This window comes from Peromyscus maniculatus, chromosome 6 (assembly GCF_049852395.1).
Source record: "Peromyscus maniculatus bairdii isolate BWxNUB_F1_BW_parent chromosome 6, HU_Pman_BW_mat_3.1, whole genome shotgun sequence".
NCBI lineage: Eukaryota > Metazoa > Chordata > Mammalia > Rodentia > Cricetidae > Peromyscus > Peromyscus maniculatus.
Window position 1 is genome coordinate 122,613,646 of NC_134857.1, and position 20,237 is coordinate 122,633,882.

Below are 20,237 nucleotides of genomic sequence, written 5' to 3' on the forward strand. Positions count from 1 at the left end.
CCCTAAGTGAAAGTATGACCACAGTCTTCTATAGGACACAAGCAGGTAAGCACAGCAGCAGTTTAGCTGGTTTAGCCTTTGCTTCTAAAGACTCCTCCTGTCTCTGGTACACTTGTTCCCAAAGGATCCTGGCACCAGCAGATGGGCAGATTATAAATAATAATTACATCTTAGGCCTGATGGAGTCTTGCCACAGTACTTTGTTTTCACATTTTATAGGCACTTAAATTTCCTCTCTGTAGAGTCAATGTATATAATATAGCTCTTCTATTAGGCTTTAATCACTAGAAAGGCACCCATGTTTTATATAGCACAATATAATATTTCACAAGTAGTAAATAACTGTTTGTCTTTTCTACATTTCAGAATGTATAACTATCTTAGCCAGGGACTCGCTAACCAGAGAATGAAATATTCTTGCCTTGGATGCTCAGTGTCATAGCCTCTAAAGTTAAGAGCCTCTTTCTTCCAACCCAGTTTTCAGGATTCTCTGGCAGGCTATTTTCAAATGCTTGCTACTTTTCTTTCCCACATGTATTTCCACAGCATCCACACTGCTGGTATTTCCTGAGTGCCTACATTGTTGTAGAAACTCAGTCCATGCCCAGTCACCCTTAACTCACTATCTCCAGCATTTCAGGACTTCACTAACTTTGTACAAAAGGTCACACTGTAGGCTGTGATGCCTTTCACTTCAATGCTGAGTCCGTCCACCACTCCTTTTACCCCCACAAACAAGTAAATTTCGCTCCTTTTCCTGTTATAGTTTGATCATTCTCAGATTCTGATATTTCAATTGTTATCGCAAATAAAATTATTTGGAAATTCCAAGTATATAAAAGGTCTCCTGGAAGAAATATCAGGAAATGTCACTTTCTCCTTTGATATATGGTCACTGAAGTCTGAAGTCCTGAAACAGTGTTTTAAACCATGATTGGGAAATGAAAGTTTTATTTTGTTTTTACAGTTTTTTCTTTTTATTGATAAGAGATTTTTTTTTAACCATATAATATATCCTGATTATGGTTTCCCCTTCCTCTACTCTTCCCAGTTCCTTTCCACCTCCCCTCCCTTACTGTCTCTCATTAGAAAAAAGGGGGGGCTTCTAAAGAATAATAAAATAATAATAATAATAATAAAAAATGAGATAAGACAAAAATCTAACATATTGGAATAGGACAAAAAAGGAAAGAACCCAAGAAAAGGCGCGCACACGCGTGCGTGCGGACACACACACACACACACACACACACACACACACACACACACACACAAAAGGCCTCAGATACGGATGCAGAGGCCTAATCATTCGAACACTCAGAAATCCCATAAAAGCTCACAACTGGAAGACATAATTTATACGCAAAGAACAGTTTTTAGTATAACCCTCAGTCTCAGGAACTGAATGTCCCCACTACATTTAAATCTTGGAATCCTAACGTCATATGATGTTAGGAGGTGGGGCTTTAGGACAGCGCTTAGGTCACATGAGTGGAGCCTAGATTGCTTTTGTCAACATTGTGACCAAATAGAAGAAACAAGGGAGGAAGGGTTCGTTTGGCCTCCTGGTGTCCCAGCAGCTGTGTCTTCATCCGTGAAGGTGGAATCTCCTAGCATGGAGTAAGATTGTCTTGGAAATGGGGTGACTACAACTACTAGCCCTCCTGCTATAGCCCCATGTCTCCTCTTGTCTATAAGGTTCCACTTCCCCAAACAGTGCAAACCTGTCAGCCTGGGGAGGACATGTCAGACTCAAACAGTAACAGAACCTTTTGTGGGTGAGATTTGTGTCCTTGTAGAAGAGGCTCAAGAGAACGCTTGTGTTCCTGCATACAAAGTGAGGGGACAGTAAGAATCCAGCACTCTTCAACTTGAAAATAGCCCTCACTGAAACACAGCTGTAATGGCACGATGATCTGGAACTTCCTGCCGTCAGAACTGTGAGAAACAAATTTCTATTTTGGTAAGCCATCTATTCTGTGTTTTGTTTTAGCACCTGGACATAATATAAACATTGAAGATCTCTTATATTAAAATACTACCAAAGACCTGATGAGTTACATCTTCTGAAGTTTACTATTTTAGAAGTTAAAACCAAAGAAGTTTTAAAACACAAGAATATATAGGATTATATCCCATTAGTCTTTAAAGTAATGGTCTTATCCTCTCTCACACAAACCCTGAAAAATGCCATCAGAATGAAAAAAATCATTGGCATCCTAACACTGTTATGGAAGTGGATTGGACCTTGCAGATCTTTCTAAGGCCCCCAAAGCACAGTAGGAAAGCTGCTGAATTCTAGGGCTGCATCTGATGACTAGGTTAGCAATACTCGGTGTGAATGAAAACGGGATCTCAGTGCTTCCAGAGCTCCTGATTTACTACTGTCAAAGTTCATTTACTGTTGCTCTAAAGAAATGCCTGAGACTGGGTGAGGTGTGAAGGAGAGACAGGTTGTGTCTTACAGTTCTGGAGGCTGGGAAGTCCACGTCCAGGTGACTGGACCTGATGAAGATCTCATGCAAAAAAGAGAGCAGAAGGGCAAACATTCATACAAGTGACGCCCCCTGCCTTGGTTAGGCTTTCTGTTGCTGTGGTGAAGCACCATGACCAAACAGCAAGTTGGGGAGGAAAGGGTTTATCTGGCTTACACTTTGCACATTGTAGTCCATCCTTAGAGGAAGTCAGGGCAAGAACTCAAACAAGGTAGGAACCTGAAGGCAGGAGCTGATGCAGAGGCCATGGAGGGGTGCTGCTTACTGGCTTGCTCAGACTGCTTTCTTGTAGAACTTAGGACCACCAGCCCAGGGATAACACCACCCATCAAGTGCTGGGCCCTCCCCATCAGTGACTAATTAAGAAAAAACCCTACAGGCTTGCCTATAGCCCAGTCTTTTGAAGGTATTTACTTAATTGAGGTCTCCCCACCCCTGTCTAGTTGACAAACTAGACACCCTCACTAATGACAGCCTGCTGTGGGACTATCCAGTTCCATGAGAATTAACCAGTCCAATGAGAAAGACTAGTGTCCCTTCATACTCACTATTTATGTGTGAGTTAGTCTATTGAGATGGGGGGTGTTGTTATGCAGCCCATTCTGGCTTCAAACTCAATCCTGTTTCAACCTCCAAAGTGGAGCTGGGGTTTTAGGTATATGTCACTACACTCAGCAGTCATCTGAATATCCAAATCACCTTGTGAAAGACCCACCACTTCTCCAGACTGTTATAGCAGGAACCAAATTTCAACATGAGTGTTAAGTGGGATCATACCATATTCAAACCATAGCAAGTACAATGGGCTTTCCCTGTGAGAAGTTGTTAATACATGAGAAATTTAGGTTCTCTTTGTCACAATCCAAAGGGAACATGAGTGGAGACAGCTTATGTAAAAACATGACAATTACTAGTGCTTGCTTTAGAGATGAACTGGAACTGTGAAATGGCAGTGTAGATGAATAAGTGCAAACACTATTGACCATGCAAAATTCCTGAGAGGGTTCGAGGAGGAAGAGCACCACAGGAAGCTTACTTTCCCCAGTCAGTTCCTCAGCATCAGGCCACTGTAATAATGTATATGGTAAATTCCTTTTTGTAACAGACTCCAAAACACTATGTCTCAAAGAATACTGGGATGTGTTCCTCTCCTCCTGTCATAGTTTGGATGTCCCTTATGTTCCTTCAGAGCTTCCTGCATTTGGAACCTACTCCCTAAAGTGGCGGTACTGAGAGTTGCTGTAGAACTTTTCAAGGATCAGCCTACCTGAGAATAAAGGGAGTTCTCATACAAACCCGTGGTTGTTCTCTCTTGAGGTTGCTTTAAAAGAAGCAAGCCTAGCCCCACTCACCACTTTCTGCCCCACTCACTATTTTCTGCTTCTAGGCTTCACACATGTATTAGAGTTCTCTAGAGGAATAGAACTCTGTGTGTGTGTGTGTGTGTGTGTGTGTGTGTGTGTGTGTGTGTGTTACATTTATATATAATAGATTATATATAATATATTTCACATATGTAATTACATACACACAAACACACACACACACACACACACACACACACACACACACACACACACACACACACACACACACTAAAGGGATTTATTAGAGTAGGTTACTTACAGGCTGTGGCCCTGCTAGTCCAACAATGGTTGTCTACCAACAACAGAAATTCTAAGAGTCCAGTAATTGTTTGGTCTGGAGGCTGTATGTCTCAGCTGGTCTTCAGTGTATGATGGAATCCTGAAGAAGTGGGCTCTTACACCAGTGAATGAATGAACATGTCAGAGAGAGCAAAGGCAAGCAGGCAAAAAGCAAGCCCTTCTTCCTTTGCCTTTATTTAGGCTGGCACTAGAAGGTAAGTCCCAGTTTTAAGGTGGATCTTGCCACCTGTCTTAGTCACTGTTCTAATGCTGTGAAGAGACATCATGATCAAAGCAACTCTTACAAAGAAAGCATTTAATTGAGGATTTGCTTACAGTTTCAGAGGATTTGCTCACTATCATGGCAAGGAGCATGGTAGCAGGCAAATATGGTACTAGAGAAGTAGCTGAGAGCTACATCCTGATCCACAGGCACTTAGAGATACTGGGCCTGGAGTAGACTTTTGAAACCTCAAAGTCCACCCCCAGCAACATACTTCCTCCAACATCCTTCTAAGCAGTTCACCCACAGGTGACTAAGCATGCAAATATCTAAGCCAATGGGAGCATTCCTATTCAAACTACCACACCACCTCAAAAGATCTGGATTTAGAGTAGGTTTTCCCACTGCAAGTGATTTAAGAAAAATACCTTACAGGTGTACCGGGATTCAAGCCACTTGGGATTCAAGTCAGTTCCAGATGTGGTCAGGCTGACACCCCAGAATAGGCATCACAACATGTGACCTCTTAGTCTGACAGACTTTGCTGCCCTCTCTATCCACCATGAGGCAGTGCAGCCAAGGGGTGACCCTCATTACAGAAGTGAAGCCATTTGGACTTGAAGCCTCAAGAACTATGAGCTTAATTTTTTTTAATAAAATTTTTTTTCATTAATAACTTAAAAGTTTTTTATTGTAGTGAAACAGTAATATTTGTACACAGGACTGCACAGAACAGCAAGTTATCAGGCTGACTCTGCCCTGTGAGGCCATCAAAGGACTTTTGTCTTCTCTTTCTTGTTCTACTAGTAATTATGGCATTCTTTTTAGGTGCATATTTGAAAGCAGGTCAGAGAACTCCATGACCTACTTTCTGAGAAGAAAAATAGATCATGAAGGGTGATAATGTTCTATGTCTTAAGGCTACAACTCAAAAATAGACATTCCCACTCACATCTCACTGTGAAAAAGTAGTCACTTGATCGTGTCTAGTTTCAGATGAGGCTGAGGAATGTCTCTGAGCAATGTCATGAGCCTAGCCATAACTCTTCCTCAAGAAGGCAAGGTAGATTTTGATGGATAGTTAAGAGTACCCATTATAATTCAGTGATTTGTGCCATCAGCAAAGCATTCTACCTTTCAAGCTTAATAAGTCCAAATCTACTGGTATTCTCTAGGACCTAGAACAAATGTAATAATTGTGGCAGTTAAAAACTGTCATTAGCTTGACCATTCTTAGAACCCAGGAACCATTCTGTAAGAACACAGAGCCTCAAGGAGAGACCATACACAGATGCTGTAGTCAGTAGTGATAGCTGAGCCAAGCCTTCCCATCATTCCAGCCCTGCCATTAATTCATTAATCTACTTCCATCTCAGCTGTTCTGGCCCTGCGTTGTTTAAGTCATCCAACACGAGGCTATAGACATCGAGGAAAGAAACAATTCCTCCTGTGCCCTGTCTTAATTCCCAAACCATATAATCTACAAGCATAATAAAATGGTTTTCTTAGTTTGTTGGATTTTTAGAGGGATACAATCAATCATTGGGAGGTAAAGTCTAAGTCATATGTTTAGTCCCTTTCCTTAAACTTGCCCTTGATAGAATTTTTCTGAAATATTTAAATTCTCTACCCAATCAAAACATTCACTTTTACATTATATTCACTGATGATATTTGCAGAATACTACATTTTAGTGGGGTTGTATTAGTAAATTACACCTGACAGGACCCAATTGTACTGACTCTTAAGTTTCTGTGTAGATTAGAGCTTTGTGAGTGAAAAAATATCAGACTTTGTATCTCAGAGCATCCAGTATTGTAAAAAGCTGCTTAGGAGTAGAAAGTGCTTATTAAACTTGTTTAATTGATATTTTTAATTTATAATAAACTTGTTTATAAGTACCTGTTCTTTATGTGCACACATCCCAATTATTTGGGTGTGGCTAGAAAGACTTTTTCTATTTAAAAATAAGAATTGCTAGTTATAAGTACTTCTAAAACATAAAACAATCTAAAGTATGTCACTTTATAAAGATTCTTATGAAAGGTGCCCCATTAAAGATGCTATTTTGGAAAAGTGTATTATAGTCATTTGCATATTTATTTTTATATGCTGATAATTCACATTTGTGTATTGCTTTAACGGTTTAACTGTAAGCTCCTCACCAAATTAAGTTTTATTTTTAAGGTATCTAACTACATATGCATATACAAGCAGTTTGAGATCCAGACTCAGCTGTTTGGCTGTGTTGGCTATCATAAGAGAACCTCCCAAGTCATTTATTGGAGAAAAACGGAGAGGACTCAAATACTGTCTTTCAGCTGCCTTCATCATGAGAAGGAGGCTTATAAGATCTCAACAAGGTGTGTCCAGGAAACCCTGTTTTGAACAGTGCTATCCTGCCATAAGCAATCTTCCAAACACCTCTGAAGCACCTTAGACAGCTGAGACTCAAACCACATGAACACCTAGTCTCTTGACTTGAAATTGGGTCTACACATAAGGTATTCCAGATTTTCCTCATGAGTTCACTTGCTAAAGACACTTCCTATTTTTTATGTGCTAGGAATGGAAAACTAAGAGCTATTTTAAAACAAAGAATGAAAATGATCAATCTTAAAATTGAGTTAATGTTAAATCTGTAGTATTGTAGACACTAGTCTACTGACAGTCGGAACATTTTAAAGGGTTTTACACAGAATTTGACATGCTTTTGGTTTTGTTATGTGTTAATTGGTCTTACTATAAATTCTTCAGAAATACAGCTTACCTATATTATCAACATTTTTTTAAATCACACTAACAAAAAAAATCTATATTTGGAGAAAAATCTATATTTATTTACTTAAAAATGTATGTCATCATAAAAAACAATGTCTTATGTTCAATCAGTTAATAAAATTATGTGAATCAACTGTATTATAGTATTTATGTCAATCAAATTGTGCTAGACTCTGAGTTTCACTATATTTAATGATAAAGAGAAAGGGGAAAGGATGAAGAGTTTTATCACAATAAGGAAAATTTCTTATTTTTAAGTCAGTTGTTGATAAAGATGTCCTTTACATTGAGACTGGAACATGTCAAAACTCACTATGTAGGTGACATTCACATACCACTACACAATGTTAAGATTTAGTTGTATTTATTGAAAAAACACTGAGCAGCAGGATTTCTCAGTTCCAATTCCTTGATTGGACATGATGTGACCATAGTAATACAATAATAAATTGAATAATTTCTTATATACTATTGAGGTTTTTACATCACTTCTATTCTTCACTTTTAAATCTTATTTCTAAAACCATTAACCTTCAAATGCTTTTTTCTCCTACTGATTCATGATGTAGCCTAAGATCTTGGAATGAATCATTTTTCATTAGCACATGTTTTACTTGCCCTAGGTACCATGCCAAAAGCTGATCTCAATTTTTGCCCTCCCAATCACTTTAGTGCTGAAAGAATTTGAATTCCCTAGCCATAATGATGCATGCAGTCAGCTCATTTGTTTTTCTTTGGAAGGTAAATGAAGCCAGTAGCTATAAAGACTTATAAAAACCAAAGCTCATTCAGAATGTTAAAGATTTGATTTCTTATCTGCATGTAGTTCATAAAGAACATCCTTGGCCTAAGGCAGTGTTAATGGATGAAAGATAAGACATTTTGGGGAGAGATTTGAAGTGTGATAGTCAGGACTTTCTCAGCATTCATTCATTCCTGCTGCACTTGCTATGATATTGATGTGGTCTGTGTTGGCGATAGCTTATAGACAAACTAGCCGTTACTTCTGTAAGTGGCAAGATGTGTTCTTCAATATACCATTGTGTCTTCTTTCTGTCCTTCCCTACTCTCCACCATCTTTACTCAACATGGTTAGAAATTGCCTGAAAGGGGTTGAAGACACAGAGAATAAAGACAGCATTCACAGCAACAGCATCCATTTGCTGTAGAGTTTGGATATTTTGTCTCTGTCTCTACTTACTTTCAAATTTGTATGGTAATACAGGTTGAATGTGTCACCCAACTTCCCTCTGGTGGAGACTTAACCAATTAATATGATACTTAGGATGTTTTAAGGTCGTCAGAATGTGGCCCCCATGTTGGTACCGGTTCCTTGCTAAGAAGAAGAGACCTCAGCACACACATTCCTCAGTCTCACCATGCAATTCCCTCTGTCAAATCAAGCTCTAAAGGCATTACACCCATGGACTTTAGAGACTTTACAAGTTAAATAAACCTCTTTTCATTACAAGTCACCTAGTCTCAAGTTCTTAGTTATAGCAACAGAAAAGGACTAAGACACAGTTTGTACATCAGCCATCCCAGAACAATCCCAACACTTAACCCCGTCCCTCCTTTAATCCACATCTTTCTGATTAATCACCATCTTGAAGGTTCTGTTAGTCAAATCTGTGCAGTTTTTATGCATAAACCGAGTCAGTTCTCTACTCTCAACTTGGATAACCTCTCTCCGATTCACATCTAATAATCTGATCTTGCAGTAACTCTGATTCTGAAAATAATAAGACTTTGCAGCATGCCTATGTATTAGAGTTAGGTTAAGTGGATGACTTACTCAAATATCTGTCCAGCAATTGATCTGTTTACATGTGTTCTAGTTCACTTTTTTCCAGCACCAAGGGATTGTGCAGAGACCTATCTGCTTTTTCATTTGAATTACATTGTGGATCAGCCAAAATAAATTCCCCACCTCTAAATCAGACACAGCTTAGATTCAAAGTCTAGTCATACTTTCAGCCACCCTACAATTCCAGTGTTAGTCCTTTTTACCTGCCTGCTGCACTCTTAAGTTGCACAATGTTTTGTTTTCTGTGTTGACTTAAGCCACAATAGTAAAACAGCCAAAGAACAATGAGATAAAAGATTTTGTTGGGATGAAAACACACTCCAAACTTAGAAGTTATAAGAAAATTCAGTTTTATCTCTTTTCTAGAGAAGGCATTACTAGCTTTAAAGTCTTTTCACAAGATTTATTGTTATTATTTTATGTGTATGAATGTTTTTCCTATATGTATATACGTGTGCTATGTGCATGTAACATCCACAGAGGACAAAACGGGCATCAGAACCACTGAAACTGGAGTTGTAAGCCACCATGTGGGTGCTGGGAACTGAATTCAGGTCCTTTGCAAGAGCAGCAAGTGTTCTTAACCACTGAGCCTTCTCTTCAGCCCCATCTCCAAATTCTAACTTCAACTGATGGATGCAAATAAGGATTCATTTTCTGTCTCTCCAAAAGACAGCATACTTTTTGGGTCCAACCATCACATATGTCAAAAAATAATATGTATGCAGTGTATGTTGTTTGAATGGATCATGTACATGTCACAGCCAATAATGATACTATAGTCAGTAAGTATCAATTAGGATAGTTTAATGGTGTTACTCAAGTCATCTATGTATTAAGTTATGGTGATATTTTATTTTGTACTAAAATGTTATTTGTATGTTAATAAATAAAGTTGCCCAGGGGTCAGAGCTATTAGCAAGCCATAGGAAAGCTGGGCAATGGTGGTGCACGCCTTTAATCCCAGCACTTGGTAGGCAGAGCTAGTTAGATCTCTGTGAGTTCAAGGATACAGCCAGCATTGGAGACACACTCCTTTAATCTCAATACCAACCTTGAAGACCTGGAGGTCTGTACAGACAGGCAGTGACGAGGCAGTCATGTGGTTGGGTTTACAACCAATGAGAAGGCAGAACCGAAAGTCAGAACACAGGAAGTAGCTCTCTTTCAGAGAGGTAGGACCACCGCAGGAGGAAGGGTAAGGTTTTAGCTCTTAGCTCTGACCTCTTGGCTTTCTTCTTTGCATTGGTTGTGTGTTTCTTATTTAATAAGACGGTTGGTTGCATCTACATTAACTGACTTAAAAATCTAGTTCTTTGAATTGGTATATTTCCTGCTGTCATTGTGGAGTTGTATATATTCCCTTTAATTCAATTCAATTTTTATTTCATGTATTTTGAGACTCTATTATTGAACATATATAAAATTATCATTGTCAAGTCTTTCTGATAAACTTATTCTTTAATCATTGTAAGATACATATCTGGTCTGTCTTGGTTACTGCTCTATTGCTGTGAAGAGACACCATGATCAAGGCAACTATAAAAGAGAGCATTTAACTGGAGGTTTGCTCACAGTTTCAGAGGGTTAGTCTATTATCACCATGGCAGGAAGTAGACAGGTATGGTGCTGGAGCAGTAGCTGAGAACTTTACATCCTGATCCCCAGGCAATGAAGGTTGGAGGTGGGGGTACTGGGCTGGCATTGGCTTTTGAAACCTCAAAACCCATCCCTGGTGACACACTTCTTCTAATAAGGCTACACTGTAGCAGGAATCTTAAAGGTTCTTATCAATAAAATCAAACCCGAGGTGAGTTATTGGGGTCCATGCTGGTAGATCAGAGAGACAGAACAAGCCACAGCTATCTCACCTTGCCAGATCTCAGCTGGTCTTGTCTCCTCAGACTGGAGGCCTCTGAGTCCTCATCCGGAATGGGTCTCAGCTGAATTACTGCTAGAAGCCTGAATGCTTAACCAGTCAAAATCTTCTAGTTTCTGGTCCTCACGCCTTATATATCTTTCTGCTTTCTACCACCACTCCCTGGGATTAAAGGCTGGCTTTCTGGGATTAAAGGTGTGTCTCACCATGCTTGGCTATTTCCAAGCATGGCCTTGAACTCACAGAGATCCAGAGGGATTTCTATCTCTGGAATGCTAGGATTAAAGGTGTGAGTGCCACCATTTGCTAGCCTTTGTATCTAGTGTCTGTCTGTTCTCTGACCCCAGATAAATTTATTAGAGTACACAATATTTTGGGGAACACAATACCACCACACTACACTACATTCCCTAATATTTCTTAAACAGTTTCACTAACTGGGGACTAAGTATTCAAACATATGAACCTACAGTGGGCATTCTTATTCAAACCACTGCAATTGGTGTACTCAATTTTATGAAACAAAGACTATAGGACATAAAGAAACAAATAGGTCCAAATACTGTAATAGTGACTTTAATAACCCACTCTCATCAATAGATGAATCTTTCAAATTAAAAAAGTCAACAAAGGAGCTTCTGGGTTAAACTAAACTGTAGTTAGGAAATTTTGAGAGTGAATATGCTCAAAACAGAATATATGCTTGTCTGAAACTTAGAACAGTAAAATAAAATCAAAACTTGCACAATAGGTTGAATAGACAAGAAAATACTTGTAAATTTGCAGCATGTTCTATTCAGTAGCTGCAGAATACACATTCTTCCCACCATCTCTCTGAACTTCCTCTAAAACAAATTACATTTTAATCCATAAAACAAGTCTTAGCAAACAAGAAAAAGAGAGAGGATAATAAGTTCTTGAATACTACCAGATCATAATGGAATAAAATTACAAATCAATAAAAAGAGAAACTAGAAAAACTATACAAACACAGATTGAATAATATATAAGTTTGAATGATCAGTAAGTCATTGAAAGCATTCATGAGGAAATTTAAAAAGTGATCCATAAATTCAATACAATCTTAATCAAAATACCAATGACATTTTTCACACAACTGAAAAAAAAAAACAATTAGAAATCTATATGGAAACACAAAAGTGTCCAAAACAGCCAAAGCAATCTTAAACAGAAAGACCAGTGTTAGGAGTATTATAATGCCAATTTCAAATTATACTTCATAGCTATAGTAATGAAATTGTGTGGTCCTGGCACAAAAACAGACAAATAGATGAACGGAACAGATTGTAATGCATAGAAATAAGATCACAAATACAGCCCTCTGGTTTTTGACAAAGGTGGCAAAAACATATGTTGGAGAAAAGACTATCTCTTCGACAAATGTTGCTTTAAAAAATATTTTTATGTAGAATGCTAAACCCCCATATCTCATCCCATGCTAAAGTTAATATAAAGTGGATCAGGGTTAACGTAAGTACTGAAACTTTGGAACTACTAATGGGAAGCTAGAGGAAATGCTTCGAGTTCTAGGTATAAGTGATGGTTTTCTGAATAGGACTCCAGAAACTCAGGAAATAAGAGCAAGTATCAACACATAGGATAAATGTCACACTAAAAACTTCTGTACAGCAGAGGACATAAATGACCAAATGAAGAGTCATCAGCCTGCGGAATGAGAAAAATATTTGCCAAATACACCTGAAACAAGGAATTAATATCTAGAACTTTTTTTTTTTTTTTTTTTTTTGGTTTTTTCGAGACAGGGTTTCTCTGTGCAGCTTTGCGCCTTTCCTGGAACTTGCTTTGGAGACCAGTCTGGCCTCGAACTCACAGAGATCCGCCTGCCTCTGCCTCCCGATTAAAAGCTGGGATTAAAGGCGGCGCTGCCGCCGCCACCACCCAGCTATATCTAGAACTTTTAAAGGACCCAAATATTCCAAATTATCCAGCCAGTAAATGGATTAATCATGCAGACAGTTCTCAAAAAAGAAACACAAAACTAATATTTGAATTAGTTTGAATTAGTTTGAATTTGAATTTTGAACAAGCATTCAACATCCTTAGACAAGCTTTGAGATTCCATCTTATCCTAGTCAGAATGGCTAGCATCAAGAAAACAAATTCTGTTTAAGTCATGGGGCAGGGGTGGGGTGGGGGAATCATTCTTTAATACTCTTGGTGGGAGTGTAAACTAGTGTAGCCACTATGGAAGTCAGAATAGAGGTTGCTCAAAAAACAAAAATAGAAGTACTGAATACCAAATGACCCAACCATAACATTCCTGGATCTACATCCAAGGAATCTAAGCATGCAGTAGTAGCCTAACACACATTTATTGAGTCACTATTCATAACAGCCAAATTGTGAAACATTCACATAAAGGAGAATGATATTATGTCCTTTTCAGGGAACTAGATAGAACTGGAGATCACCATGTTAAGCAAAATAAGCCAGACCAAGAATGATAATAGCACATTTTTCTCTCCTGTGTGGGATCTAAATCAGAAAAAAACAAAGAAAGAAAACACAAAAATAGAAGAAGAGTATTTGTGAAGAGAAAGGGGATGAGCAGCAGTGGTCAGTGGGGACAAGAGAAGATCATGAAGGGTGAATATGATTACAGTACCTGATGTATATGCTAGAAAATGTCTTAATAAAACCCATTATTTTGTACATATACACTAATTGAAAAAAATGCCAAAAAAATCTATCACTTTTGTGTTGTTTTGTACTTTCATCTAGAACCCTATCACTTTTGTCCCCTTCCCATAAGCACCTGAGATACCCAGTGAAGATGATTTGCTACTCCATTGACCCAGACAACCCTACAAAATCATGCAAATCAAGAGGTTCAAATTTGCGTGTTCTTTCTTTTTAAGAACATCCATAAGACTGCCCAGGTCATCAAGAGTATGCATATCCCAAAAGCCACCACCTGAAGACTGTTAGAAGTCACTTTAAAGAAGCAATGTGTGCAGCTCAGGCAGTATAATGGCGAAGTCAGTATGTGCTCCCAGGCCAAACAGTGGGGCTGAGCATGGAGCCAGTGGTCTAAAAAGAATGCTGATTTTTTTTTCTGCACATGCTTAAAAATGCAGAGTAATGCTGAACTTAATGGTTTAGATGTAGATTCTCCAGTCATTGGACATATCCAATGAATAAAGCACCTAAAATACACCAGCAAACTTACAGAGCTCATGACCAATGGATTAACCCCTACATGCACTCCGCCTGCCACACTGAGATGATCCTCACTGAAAAGGGACAAATTGCTCCAAAGCCAGCAGAACAGGTTGCACAGGAGAAAAATATTCCATAAGAAACTGAAGAAACAAAAACTTACTGCACAGGGATAAATTCAGCATAAAATAAAGGCAGATAAAACCCTATCACTTTTAATAGTACAAATTGTCTCAAATCAATTAGGAGTTTGTTATGAAACTAGCAATGCTATCTGGGCATAACTAAAAGGATCAACCAATCTGGCAGCTTAAACTGGATTATGTAGCTGAAGTTTTCTCCAGTCCTGCCTGGCCCACAGTCAGGACAAATCTCTCTCACCTGCCAGTCCCGCAGCCGCTCAGACCCAACCGTGTAAATACATAGAGACTTATATTACTTACAAACTGTATGGCCGTGGCAGGCTTCTTGTTATCTAGTTCTTCTATCTTAAATTAACCCATTTCTATAAATCTATACCTTGCCACATGGCTTGTGGCTTACCAGTATTTTATATGTTGGTACTCATGGCAGCAGCTGGCAGTGTCTCCTGACTCAGCCTTCCTGTTCCCAGAATTCTTTCCTCTGCTTGTTCTACCTATACTTCCTACCTGGCTATTACTGGCCAATTAGCATCTTATTTATACAGAGTGATATCCACAGCAGGATTAAGTATTCCCTGGTTTAGGGGGGGTGTATGAAGGCCCCTCAGCTGGCTTTTGCTGGAACTGGGTCTATCACTCCTCCATGACTTTTTAAAAACCTTTAGTTTTGCATGTATGGGTATTTTTCCTGCATGTGTGTCTGTGTACCATGTGTATGCAGTGCCTGCAGAGGCCAGAAGAAGGTGTCATAACCTCTGTGGCTGGAGCTACAGATGGTTGTGAACTGCTCTGTGGGTGCTGGGAATCACGCCTGAATCCTCTGGAAGAGCAGCTGGTGCTCAGAGCTGCCGAACCATCTCTCCAGCCCCTCTATATGACTTTTCAGCTGTCATTTTCCCTCAGAGGCTCAGACTTTCCCAGCAGTTTGGACTAGATGTCTGTCATCCTCCAGTTATTTGCTTCTAAGAGCCAGGAAATAGGAAACACAACCTTGGGGCCACTAGCTGAGGCATGCAGTGATTTCACTGCTCCTGGAGCTCAGCCATTCATTCAAAGATGAGCAAAATTCCCCTAGGCTCTGGCAGGGTTCTAGTTTTCTTTGTTTTTCATCTCATAGATTTAACAGTGAGCTCCTTTGATAAAGAGGCTATTTTCTTCCAGGTTTAGATGGCTGCAGATACACAGCTTCCCTACGTCAATTGAAAATCTAATTTGTCTCATAGTGCACAGCCACCCTTCTCTTTTGGTTACAATTTTGCATGAACCGTGTTTGTTTTTATACTTCCCTTTTTCATAGTTTTTGTCCTTTGATATAAAATGAATCTTGTAGACAGCACGTGCTTGGGTAATGCTTTTCCATCTATTCTTTCAGTCTGTCTTTGAGAATATATACTGTAAAGTACTATATAATATAATATATACTGTAAAGTGCTAATAAGAGTTTACCTTTGTCATGCTGTTTGTTTTCCATATGCCTCCTTGCTTCTTGTCTCTCAATCCTGCATTATCTTTGCATATAGTTGACTTTTTGGGTAGGGAACTGTTGAATTTCTTTCTCACCTACATTTGCTTTTTAGTTGTTTGAGAATTTCATACATGCACAACGTGTTTTGATCAAGTCCACCTCAATTCCATCCCTTATCTACTCCTTCCACTTTTCTCTCCCAACCTCATCTCTCTCTCTCTCTCTCTCTCTCTCTCTCTCTCTCTCTCTCTCTCTCTCTCTCCTCTTGTTTTAAACTCACAGAGTATACTTAGTGATTGATACTTGTGTGTGCATGGATGTAGGTCCATCTACTGGAGCCCTACAGGGGCTACATCTCTGAAGACAACTTAATCTCCCTCCCCCAGCAGCCATCAGTTGACAATAGTTTCTCAACCTGTCTGACTTCTAGGAATCATTTGCATGACACACCCAGTTGAGGCAAAGGAGCAAGGTACCAATTGTAGGCAATGGAGGGCAAAGGGCAAGGCCTGGAGAAGTGGGGTGAGGTCAGGAGAATAGGGTGATTAGAGCAAGGACAAGTCTGTAATGCAGCTCAATTTTTGAGAAGGGACTTGGAGTCTATCTTAGTCAAATTTCTGCTAATCAAACATCCCTTCATGATAAAAGTCCTGGAGAATCTAGGGATAGAGAAAACATATCTCAACATAATAAAGGCATTATAAAACAAGCCCACAGACAACATGCTAAATGAGAAAAAGTCAAAGCATTTCTACTGAATCTGAAACAAGATAAGAATATTTACTGTCTCCATTTCTGTTCAACACAGTGCTTACAGTCTTATCTAGAGGAATAAGACAAGAGACAGAAACAAAGGGAACACATAGGAAAAGAAGTCAAAGTATCCTTATTTGAAAATGATATGATTTTATACATAAAGGCCCTAAAGTCTCCACCAGGAAATTCCTACAGCTGATAAAAATATTCAGCAAAGTAGTATAATACAGAATAAACAATAAAAAAATCAGAAGCTCCCCACATACCAAGAACAAATATACTAAGAAAGAAATAAGGGAAACAATCTAATTAAAAACAACCTCAGAAATATCTGTAATGATTTGAAAGACATGAAAGACTTGTACAAAGAAAATGTTTGAGACACTAAAAAAAGAATTGAAGAAGACACCAGAAGATGAAAGGAGCACCTATGTTCATGGATAGGTAGCATCAATACTGTGAAAATGCCCATCCTACCAAAAGCAATCTACAGATTCAATGCAATATCCATCAAAATGTCAACTCATTTTTCACAGATTTTTTTAAATTTAAAATTTGTATGGAAACACAAACATTCATGATAGCCAAAACTGTCCTGAACAATAAAAACACTACTGAGAGATATCACCATCTCTGATTTTGAGTTATATTGCAGAGGTGTAGTGATAAAACCAGCATGTTAAAAAAAGACACATTGATCAATGCAACAGAATTGAAGACTCATATAAAAAACAAAAACAAAAACCCACAATCCACAAATGGTGATAGCCAAACTGGATTGCTGTATGTATATTGGTGAAATTATTAAGGAGTTAAAAGGAGATTTATTTAATGGTGTAACTTACAAATGAAGGGATAGGTAGGTTGAGAGTTCTGGGAAAGACGCAGCATAATCTGGCGGTGTTCTCTGGAGAACTCTCCTCTGTCCACCTCTAGCGTGCAGGCTCCCAGCAGTAAGAGAGCCCGGCGCACCCCAATCTCTGGTCTTCAGGGTCCTCCCTTGGCCCTGTCTTGTAGGTGTGATAGTTACTGAAGACTCAATGGGGATTGGAACTTCCAGACCAAAGCTGGAATGGCTACCCACTACATATGTAGAAGAATAAAACTTGATCTTTGTTTCTTACCCTGAACAAAACTACACTCCAAATGGATCAAGGGCCTTGTCTTAGGGTTTTCATTGCTGTGAAGAGACATCATGACCACAGCAACTCCCATAAAGAAAAACATTTAATTGGAGCTCACTTACAGTTCAGAGGTTTAGTCCATTATCATCTTGACAGGAATCATGGTGGCATACAGGCAGATATGGTGCTAGAGAGGTAGCTGAGTTCTACATCTTGATCTGCAGGCAATAGGAAGAGACTGTGAGCCACTAGACCCGGCTTGAGCTTCTGAGACACTTCCTCCAACAAGGCCACAGCTATTCCAACAAGGCCACACCTCCAATACTGCCACTCTCTATGAGCCTTTGGGGGCTAATTTTATTCAAACTACCACAGACTTCAACATTAGACTTAATAGCTTGAATATATTAAAAGAGAAAGCAGGAGATATACTTCAACTCATAGGCTAAGAAAGGACTTTTGGAACAGGACCCCAGTAACACAGGCATTAAAAGCAACAATTGACAAATGGAACCTCATGAAACTAAAAAAAGCTTCTGTACTGCAAATAACACTTGCAGTGCAGGGAATACACAGACTACTGAGTGGGAAAAAAGTCCTTACCAACTATACATCTGACAGGGCCTATTATTAAGAATACAAAAAAGAGTTAAAACAACAACAAACCTGAACACTAAGAAAACAACCCAATTAAAATTGGAGCATGTACCAGACATGGTAGCACATGCCTTTAATTCTAGCCCTTGGGAGACAGAAGCAGGTGGCTCTCTGTGAGACTGAAGTTAGCCCAGTCTACACAGGAAGTTCCAGGACAGTCAAGGCTACATGGTGAGAAATATAAATGGTTGAGAAATAATTTTTAAAGTGTTCATAATCCTTTGCCATTAGGGTAATGGCAACTAAAACTGCTTTGAGACTTTGTCTTACTCCAATCAGAATTTCTAAGGTTAAAAAAAGAAAAAAGCGTGGGATATAGAAAAATGAGTTGGCAGGTGGGCTGTGCTACTTGCATGGGGTTGTAGCATGAATCTTAAAAGTTCTTACTAATGAAAACAAACCCGGAGCTAGGTATTGGGGTGAATGCTGGAAGATCAGAGGAGCAGAACAAGCCACAGCTTCCTCGCCTCGCCAGTTCCTCAGCTGATCCTGTTTCCTCAGACTGGAAGTTTCTGAGTCCTCATCCAGAATGAACTTCACCTGAACTGATACTCAAACGCCTAAAAGCTTAACCATGCTAGTTCCTGGTCCTCATGCCTTATATATCTTTCTGCTTTCTACCATCGCTTCCTGGGATTAAAGGCGTGAGTCACCATGCCTAGCTGTTTCCAGTGTGGTCTTGAACTCACAGAGATCCAGGCAGATCTCTGCCTCTGGAATGCTGGGATTAAAGGCGTCTGTGCCACTATTTTTCTGGCCTCTATATCTAGTGATTATTCTGTTCTCTGACCCCAGATAAGTTTATTAGGGTGCACAATATTTTGGGGAACACAATACCACCACATTTCCCCCTTTTTTTTGTCTAAAATTAAAAAAAAACTTATAACCAATACAAGAAAAACTATCCAATAAGTATATACAATATATAGTCAATAATTACATTAACAATGTCTAGTCCACTAACATTTGACAGATTCAGATAAAAAACTCCATTATATGTATTAACAATGTCCAGTCCAGTAATATTTGATAAACTCAGACAAAAAAATTCATCACTTATCCTATTTAAAACAAGTAGTTCCTTTTAAAAATTAGATTCAATAATTTTCTTTTTAATCTTATATCCGTATTCTCTTTTTTTAGTAAATCCAAAAATCTACCTTTTTTTCTTATTATTTCTATATGAGTTATATGGCTCCACGTGCTCTTTAGTTGCAGGGGAGGAAATAAATTTACAAAAAGAAGAAATTATCTTGGCTCACAGTTTTGAAGGATGTAGTTAATGATCTCTTGGCCCTATTACTTTCAAATCTGTGATGAAACAGCATATCATGGTGAAAGCAATCCCACCCTCCTCAGGGCCAGTGAACAGAAGAGAGAGGGAACAAGGAACTAGGTTCCCCAAATATTTAAATATTTTTCAAACATGTAGTTCCATTGACCCAAAGATTTCCACTTCAGGATCCCACCTTGTCAAGTTCCACCATCTCCCAACAGCACCACAGGCTGGCAATCAAGCCTTAAACATAGGGCTTTTGGTTGGATAAATAACAGCACCTCCTTTAAAATACTATCAAAAAATCTTGAGGATTCCTTTGACTACTCTGAAACAAGTATATGGCCATTTCTGAATCAATGTGATCAACTCTTTCAGTTCAATAGAGTAGGTAAAACTTCCCAAAAGAACAATCAAATGGGGAAAAGTATCCTTGGCACATTCACTACAAATTCTGTATTATACTTGTTTTTAGTTCTCCATCATTTGTATTGCTTTATAATGACCTCGAGGGTGAAGAATTTACCTTATTAACTTTATACCTGCCCAGCCAAGGACATCATCTGGCCTAGAACAGGCCTTCTGCAAATACTTGTTGAGGAAAGAAATGAACAAACAAGCTACAGCAATGAATGTCAAGAAAGGTATGCTGGGAAGCTATGACAAAACTCTAACTAATAGATGACAGGTGCCTGCCATCAATAGAAGTGGATCTCATAATCACTAAGCAGCTGTAGGGCTGGAAATTTTACATAGTTCTGGTGTAGATAGGAACTTATGTAAT

The 20,237-nt window shown here is 38.8% G+C and overlaps 2 protein-coding genes across 7 annotated transcripts in view; one reads left to right on the forward strand and one right to left on the reverse strand.

Moving 5' to 3' along the window:
- Positions 1 to 20,237, reverse strand: part of Pkn2 (protein kinase N2) — a 151,599-nt gene that overhangs the window by 121,495 nt on the left and 9,867 nt on the right. For both annotated transcript variants that reach the window (XM_076575085.1, XM_076575082.1), the window contains exon 2: positions 17,643 to 17,738. The gene's annotated coding sequence lies outside the window, so the exon portion shown is untranslated. The remainder of the gene's footprint in view (positions 1 to 17,642; positions 17,739 to 20,237) is intronic.
- The window catches only part of LOC143274008 (uncharacterized), a 201,067-nt gene that overhangs the window by 6,485 nt on the left and 174,345 nt on the right, over positions 1 to 20,237 (forward strand). For 2 of the 5 annotated variants that reach the window (XM_076575088.1, XM_076575087.1), the window contains exon 2: positions 1,800 to 1,963. The gene's annotated coding sequence lies outside the window, so the exon portion shown is untranslated. Of the gene's footprint in view, positions 1 to 1,799; positions 3,890 to 6,551; positions 10,741 to 20,237 lie in introns of those variants that run through there. The other 3 variants (XM_076575090.1, XM_076575089.1, XM_076575091.1) reach the window with 3 other exon arrangements.